The sequence below is a fragment of the Priapulus caudatus genome, unplaced genomic scaffold, assembly GCF_000485595.1.
Source record: "Priapulus caudatus unplaced genomic scaffold, Priapulus_caudatus-5.0.1 Scaffold1162, whole genome shotgun sequence".
Classification (NCBI taxonomy): Eukaryota; Metazoa; Priapulida; class Priapulimorpha; order Priapulimorphida; family Priapulidae; genus Priapulus; species Priapulus caudatus.
Window position 1 is genome coordinate 83107 of NW_014578223.1, and position 7059 is coordinate 90165.

General features: G+C 42.1%; 1 long non-coding RNA gene across 1 annotated transcript in view; it reads right to left on the bottom strand.

Annotated features, from left to right (window-relative positions):
• LOC106815633 overlaps positions 1–4569 on the bottom strand; it is a 14494-nt gene extending 9925 nt beyond the window's left edge. The window contains exon 1 of the long non-coding RNA XR_001394766.1: positions 4498–4569. This is a non-coding gene — a long non-coding RNA (uncharacterized LOC106815633). The remainder of the gene's footprint in view (positions 1–4497) is intronic.
• Between the last annotated feature and the right edge of the window lie 2490 nt (positions 4570–7059).

The window sequence follows — 7059 nt, forward strand, 5'->3', positions numbered from 1 at the left end:
CTCCAAACCTATAATTAAACTTCCTGTATAATTAGCGCTTACTATTCCAAATCTATAATTATAAATAATCTAACATTATAAACGATAATCTATAATTCCAAATCTATAATGCAACTTCCTGTATAATTAGTGATTACTGTGCTACTTGCTTACCATTAGGAAGGCAAAGGCCAACTGCATCGCAAAACTCGATCCTGGTCAATCCTCGCTCAATACACGAATATCTTGTTCGGCTGGAAAATACCGTGACATCAGAAGCAATTATTCCCAATTGATTACACAACTGCATGGCTATCGCATTTTCTATATCAATATCAATATCAAATGTCAATATCAAATCACTTTATTTTCACGTATACAATTGACATTTAAGAAAAAGGTATAACATGAAACAAAATAAATAGAAGTGATGGAGGGCGGAATGAGAATACAGTCTAAATTCTTCCCGTACATGTACTGCGTGCACTGCAGGCCATCCGATCTCAATGCAGAGGGGTCTATCAATACAAAACGTGGGGTTAACCGCCCTCCAGTCTGTAACGCATGTTGGTCCGTCGTGCCTTCAAAGCTGAAGCTAATTTGCAACCTCCGATAAAATCCCCCGACAGTTATATAGAGGTCAATTATTCCTAAAAATCCAAATCCCTAAATCCAAAAAAATTCTAAAACCCCCAAAAAACCTAAAAAACGGGAAATAGGAAAAGGTAATGGTAGGGGGGAGGGGTAGGGTAGGGGAATAGGTTAATCCTATGTATTTCCTAATTTCGGCTTAATTTTGCCAAAACGACATGCCTTAATTTTCCGGCTGTGCTTACTTTTGAAAATCCCAGCTGTGCTTTCATCACATCTCGGTTTGTGTAAGTTTCCGAACAGATAGAGTTCACCTGTATACTGGGGTCGCTTGAAACGAGTAATCGACCCCAAATCGGTACACCCCCCTTCCCGGGCCCTCCCCCATCCGTCTGTAAGTTACGCGCCTTCTAAAATTTTTGCGGAAACTTGCTTCTTACGTGCGTGCAAGATGAATAAAAATACATGTATAATCATAAATAAAATGCCTTAATCTTGAATTCTGAGCAATTACTTTACAGTGAGTGAATGTTAACCTAGTTTAGCATTGATGGTGTAAATTGTGAGGTGTGACCGTGGTGTTATCGCAATCTGTTCGCATGTTGTTAACGCAGACACTAATTTATCGTGCATCTTTACTTTAGCCTATATCTTCTTTGCCGCTTGCAAAAAAACACGATTTCTGTGTGTGAGAGTTATGTACCTATATGAGTTTAAATCGCAACGTCGTGTATAGGCCTACGTTGTACGTCATAATTAAGGAAGGACATTGATTTCACACTCGCAATCTTGTCCTTGCAATCTGTCTCAATGTCGCGATATAATTTACTTTCGCTTGCATCATTTGCATTGCTATAAATAATACCGGTACTAAATAAATGAGCAGTTTTTACTCAGATTAGAGGACCGATTCGGAAATGTTTGATATATTATAAAGCTCAGTATTTGACAATTTGTTGCTCCAAGCCTAATTTAGTAAATTATCTCGACAATGCCAGCACCTACCTAGCCTAGGACGTGGTTCGGCTAGTAGTCAGCCTATCGTAGCTCACTAGCTGTACCGTACACTGAACTTACATGCACCTTCCTTATCCACGTCAATGAAATAGCTTAGGTTTTCGTGTATTAGTATAAAACACGTTATACTACAATAAAACCCTTCCTTTCCCGAGATAAACGAATGAAATAAGGTAAGAGCAGGGAACGAAAACGAGGCCAAGCAAGGCAACTGACGTAGTCACGACAAACGATGTCTATACTATAGTACTGTTAAATTTCAGCCAGAGAACGAGTGGTTGCCGTTCCTCAGTAAAACACTAATCAACGAATTAATAAACGTCGTAATCTTTATAAGCACTATTAATCAGCGTAAATATTGAAACACGTACATACTGTCTGCTTAGGTGTCAACAGAGCATGTCAATCGGAATGGAAATGGCCGCCACCCACTATCGTAGTTAGCTACGCGACCGGTTACCGCTCGGCAAGGATCAGTCGCTAAACGACCGGTCCTCAGTAAAACTGCTGTATGAGGTTAAGATGTGCATTGATTATTATTATTACACGTTGCTACTAGTTCTGCTGGCGATGCCACAGTAAACCATGTATACACGTGTTGCTATATTCTAGAAAATCAATATGACCTTTAGGAATTCATAGACAGCTCAGCTTTTAGTGTACGAGTGTGGCTCAAGGAAAGACGCAATGTCGATCCAATTCGACTTACTTTAGCTGATAGGGGTCTATGTCTCCCTGACTTCTAGCCGTTTGACCTGGCTCGTTCAGATCTTTCTGACTAACCCTAACCCTCGGTAACTATCTGATATTGTTAGGGTTAGGGTTAGTCAGAAAGATCTGAACGAGCCAGGTCAAACAGAGGTCAGGGAGACATAGACCCTATCAGCCTTACTTTATCTTTGATAAGTATGAATTACATTTTAGAGGTATCATAAAAATTAATTAACAATGCTGATAAATTTATTAAATTATAGACAGGCGAGGTAAAATCAACCTAAAGTTAAAAAAAGTCTATGGAAAATACTCCCTAACACAAGTCCGACTGTAATACTATCGGTGCGTCACAGGCGTAACAATGAGGGGAGATTTTTGCTAATGACAATAAATAAGCTAGCAAATGTTAGGATGCAATTATTTTTTCCACTATTCTTTCTCTAAGTTTGTTTATGCTATTTCCATAACTGTAAACAGTAAACAAGGGGAAAACATGTATGAAAAAGGCGATATTTCCGTGTGAGAGAAATCCATTTTATTAACAACACGGTTGCATACATGTAAAAAAAAGTCAGATTAGCTGCATGCACACGACACTCGGCATTCAAACGAGACGCGCCCACTCCAACCAATAAGCGCAACTGTCAGTCCGATCTAAGTTTCAAGAATTATCATGTAAAAGTAATTTAAAGAGGTGAATAGTTGCCAATCAGATTAGAATCAAGAGTTTTTCAAGATGCTTTGGACTCTTCGACAGAAATCATGGTCCGTGGAAACGTACTTTTTGACCAAATCGTTCAAAACTGTACAAGCACGTTTCAAGAGGAAATTCAATTGCCACACCTATCCAAACAAAGGACTCATTCTAAGATGGGTACAGAAGTTCAGGGTGCATGTAACTGTCAAGAACCTCAATGCCAAAGGGAATACTCCCACACACTCAGGGAGACAAAGGCGTGCAAGGACAGAGGAGAACATCACCTCAGTCAGGACCTCGGTTGGCCGCAGTCCAAAGAAGTCGTTACGTTGGCGCAGCCAACAATTGGGCATTCCGAGGGAGTCTCTGAGGAGAATTATCTGGGTCAGCTTATGCTAATCCTAAATCAAAATTCTCCTCAGAGACTCCCTCGGAATGCCCAATTGTTGGCTGCGCCAATGTAACGACTTCTGTACCCATCTTAGAATGAGTCCTTTGTTTGGATAGGTGCGGCAATTAAATTCCCTCTTGAAACGTGCTTGTACAGTTTTGAACGATTTGGTCGAAAAGTACGTTTCCACGGACCATGATTTCTGTCGAAGAGTCCAATGCATCTTGAAAAACTCTGTGATTCTATTCTGATTGGCAACTATTCACCTCGTTAAATCTGAAAAATGAAAGGGTTAACATCAATATCAAAAAAGTTATTAACACTTGTTTGGGTTGCATTTTTTTGGGGTCACCCTGTAAATACCAATTCGTGACAGAGAAATGCCTATACACTGCAGGTATGAATGGCAGATATATAGATAATTTTGGTATAATGATATCCCTTGCTGCAATAACCAAGGTTATGTAAATTCACCCATACAAAATTTGTTCATTTATTACCACTACACTAGTAATACGAAACAATATATACGAAATTAATGGTGTTTTTTTTTACCCCAAAATCAGGTGAACTCAACCCCTGTCAATGACATTAAGGTAGTTATACTGCTTCCTGTCCTTTTGAGTGAGCAACTACACATGAAATTTCCGTGTACCTGCAATCAGTGCCCTGCACCCAGCATGCTGTACAGGGTACTAATGCTCATAGGGTCTATGTCCCCCAGGGTACTGCCGGAACGTACTCTGGGTACGGTCTGGTATACCGGAACGTACCCTGGTCACTATTTGATATGGTTAGGGTTAGGATTAAGGTTAGGGTTCGGGTTCGGGTTAGGGAGTAGGCGTAGGCGACTCACTAGACTCGTTACTGGAATAGGTGAGGTACGGTCCGGCATATTAGATAGTACCAGGGTACGTTCCGGTATACCGGACCGTACCCAGGGTATGTTCCGGCAGTACCCCGGGGGACATAGACCCTCTCAGCGGTACTAATGCGTTTTCTGAACTACTTCTATGTTGCGTCATTGAATTGCACAATTAGGCGATTCATCCCCGATTGCTAACTGAAGTCTATTACACGTGCCATGTTACCAACATAACACGCTTACCATTATGACTTTTGTCTCATCTAAATCTGCTTGTATTTTCATCATAGCATCTGCTTTAGTAGGGTCCTGAAAAAATGAATACATGAAATTATTTGCGATTATACAGCACATAATGTAAATATAGATCAGACGTACACTATCCACTATTACATTTTAAACTTGACATTCCCATGTGATCAATTATCTAAGTACTTGTCATTTTATCTCCAGGACACAACAGCTCTGCGCATCCTGTGAGCTTGTCGAAATTGACCCATGGTGTTTGACCGAGTGTCGCAGCGTCGCGACAGACTACTTCGAGTCAATGGGTGCAGAGCCCTGCAGATATATGAGAGGATCCAGCGTCCGTCTTTACCTGTGATATCTATACAGCTTAGCCTGTGAGCTAGCCGGCAAGATCCACCCGATGTCCTACACAGAGACCCGTCGCGTACCTACAGAATACCTGGACTCAATGGGAGCAGAGCCTTGGCACTACATGCGAGGATCGAGCGTCCGTCTGTCGCAATTTATTAATTTGGTGGTGAGAGATGGAGTGGAGTGTGATGATAGAGGAAAGAATGCCGTAATTAATGAGGTGAAGATGCACAGCAAGTTTTACTTTCAGGTGTGCAAGTGGCTTTGTCCCGGTAAATATCTGACAAAGTATAATATGGTCGATTGTGTGCAGAATGATTTTGATTTAGAGCACGAGATATTGGTACTTTGTGCTGCAGCATCCGTCTTCAAAACCATCTTTGACTTCGTGGAGTGTGGCGGAGATGGCTTCGGCCATCTCCGTCGTTTCTTTCCAGCACGCCTCCTCGACGACCACCACCCTGGATTTTTAACAGTAAGTGCATACCTAGACTATTATAATCATTGATATATATAAACACTGGATAGGACAACGGCCTGTCATTGGCGCAAAATTTGGCCGCCATCTTAGGATGGTAATTGGATGCTTAGAACTTGGGTCATGTTGGTCGTTGCGTGAAGCGAGTTATTTACATTTTGATCAAGTTTTCAGCCGTTATAATCAGTTTTTACCAGTAAAACCTTTTCGCACCACATCAATAACTATATGGTTATACTCAGTAAGAAGAGAGATACATGAATCATGGATTTTAGAAAAGAAGACCCAAATGATGCGTACCAGGACACAACGGGAATGAACAGCGTTGAGAAGCTGGCTCATATGTTTAAACAATGCAACCACATTGGGATGGAGAGACAATTTTCACAGTCAGCGATCCAAGAGGATGTCTACAACGAGGCAAACCTCACTATCCGGGAGTTTGAATATTATGATCTAAAAGCGCAAACTGACAAGGCCATATTCTCGATGTATAAGAACTCTTTTATAGCCTTGACCACAATGGGCTCAACTCCCCTCGGGCTCCTATGTCTCAGTAGGTTCCTCTACACGACACCTGTGGAGATACCGGGGCTGTCATCATCGATCCGAGATTACATAGGTGCAACTCCCAACACGTTCAAGGCAAAAGAGAGAGATGACCTCGAAGGATGCACAGCAAGACTTGCGAAGGTTGCAAAGTCCATCCAAGTGAAGCTGGAAGCTCAAGTCCGGGGCAAGAAAACCACATTGGTACCAGAGGAAGGAGAACAGAGCGACGAGGAGAAAGACAAGACTCCAGATCCTGAGGAGATACTTGTCACTGGAAACGAGGACGACGAGGACACTCTTGACCACCCTGAATACGGGACCTATGCCCTCTCGCTTGAAAGCCTTGTGAGGAGAGGCATGATATCTCCTATAGAGGGAACCACCCGGCTCTTCATGTTATCTTCACTACTGTACCAGGCGGGGTTTAGAAGCCCAACGAGTATGTTGTCTTGGACAACGCAGAAGCTGAGGCAAATCTCACTTTCTCAGTTTGGGATAGATCTTGATGGAGTAGGCACCCTAGGAGCCAAGGGGATCCAAAGAATTGCAAATCTAACAGGCAACTCGTCCCAAGTGTTCATGAACGTATTTGGAGTATACGTGGATGCTGCAGTCAAACCAGGGAAACCACGAGACCTGGCGCAGCAAGTAGTTCTCATGCGCGGGGCTTGGCATGGAATGCAGCCCATCACTCTAACAGGATCATGTGCCAACATCTTGGGTGTTACTGCACATGATTTCATGACCAGCATCGCGCATAAGGCGTTACTGCACATGATTTCATGACCAGCATCGCGCATAAGGCGTTACTGTCAACGATGGGGAGAATGATAGAGATAACGAGGTATTCCTATGATGATGGAATCTTAGGAAGGATGGTTCCCTACTCCAGGTTGATAAACCCAGCCTTCTTTGTAGACATGGGGCAAAAGTACAACCGACTCTACAACAGACTCCTTATGAGGGTTCTCACGATCATTGGACCAGGATCAACTGTCATGAATCTGATTGGAAGCGAAGTCAGTCATATCCTGTCGACTGCGCCAATTAACTCTGTTGTGTTTCTCACAAAGAGTCAATAAATAAATCGTTTATTGTACAACAATAGTATCGTTTATTGTACAACAATAGTATCGTTTATTGTACAACAATAGTATCGTTTATTGTACAGCAAT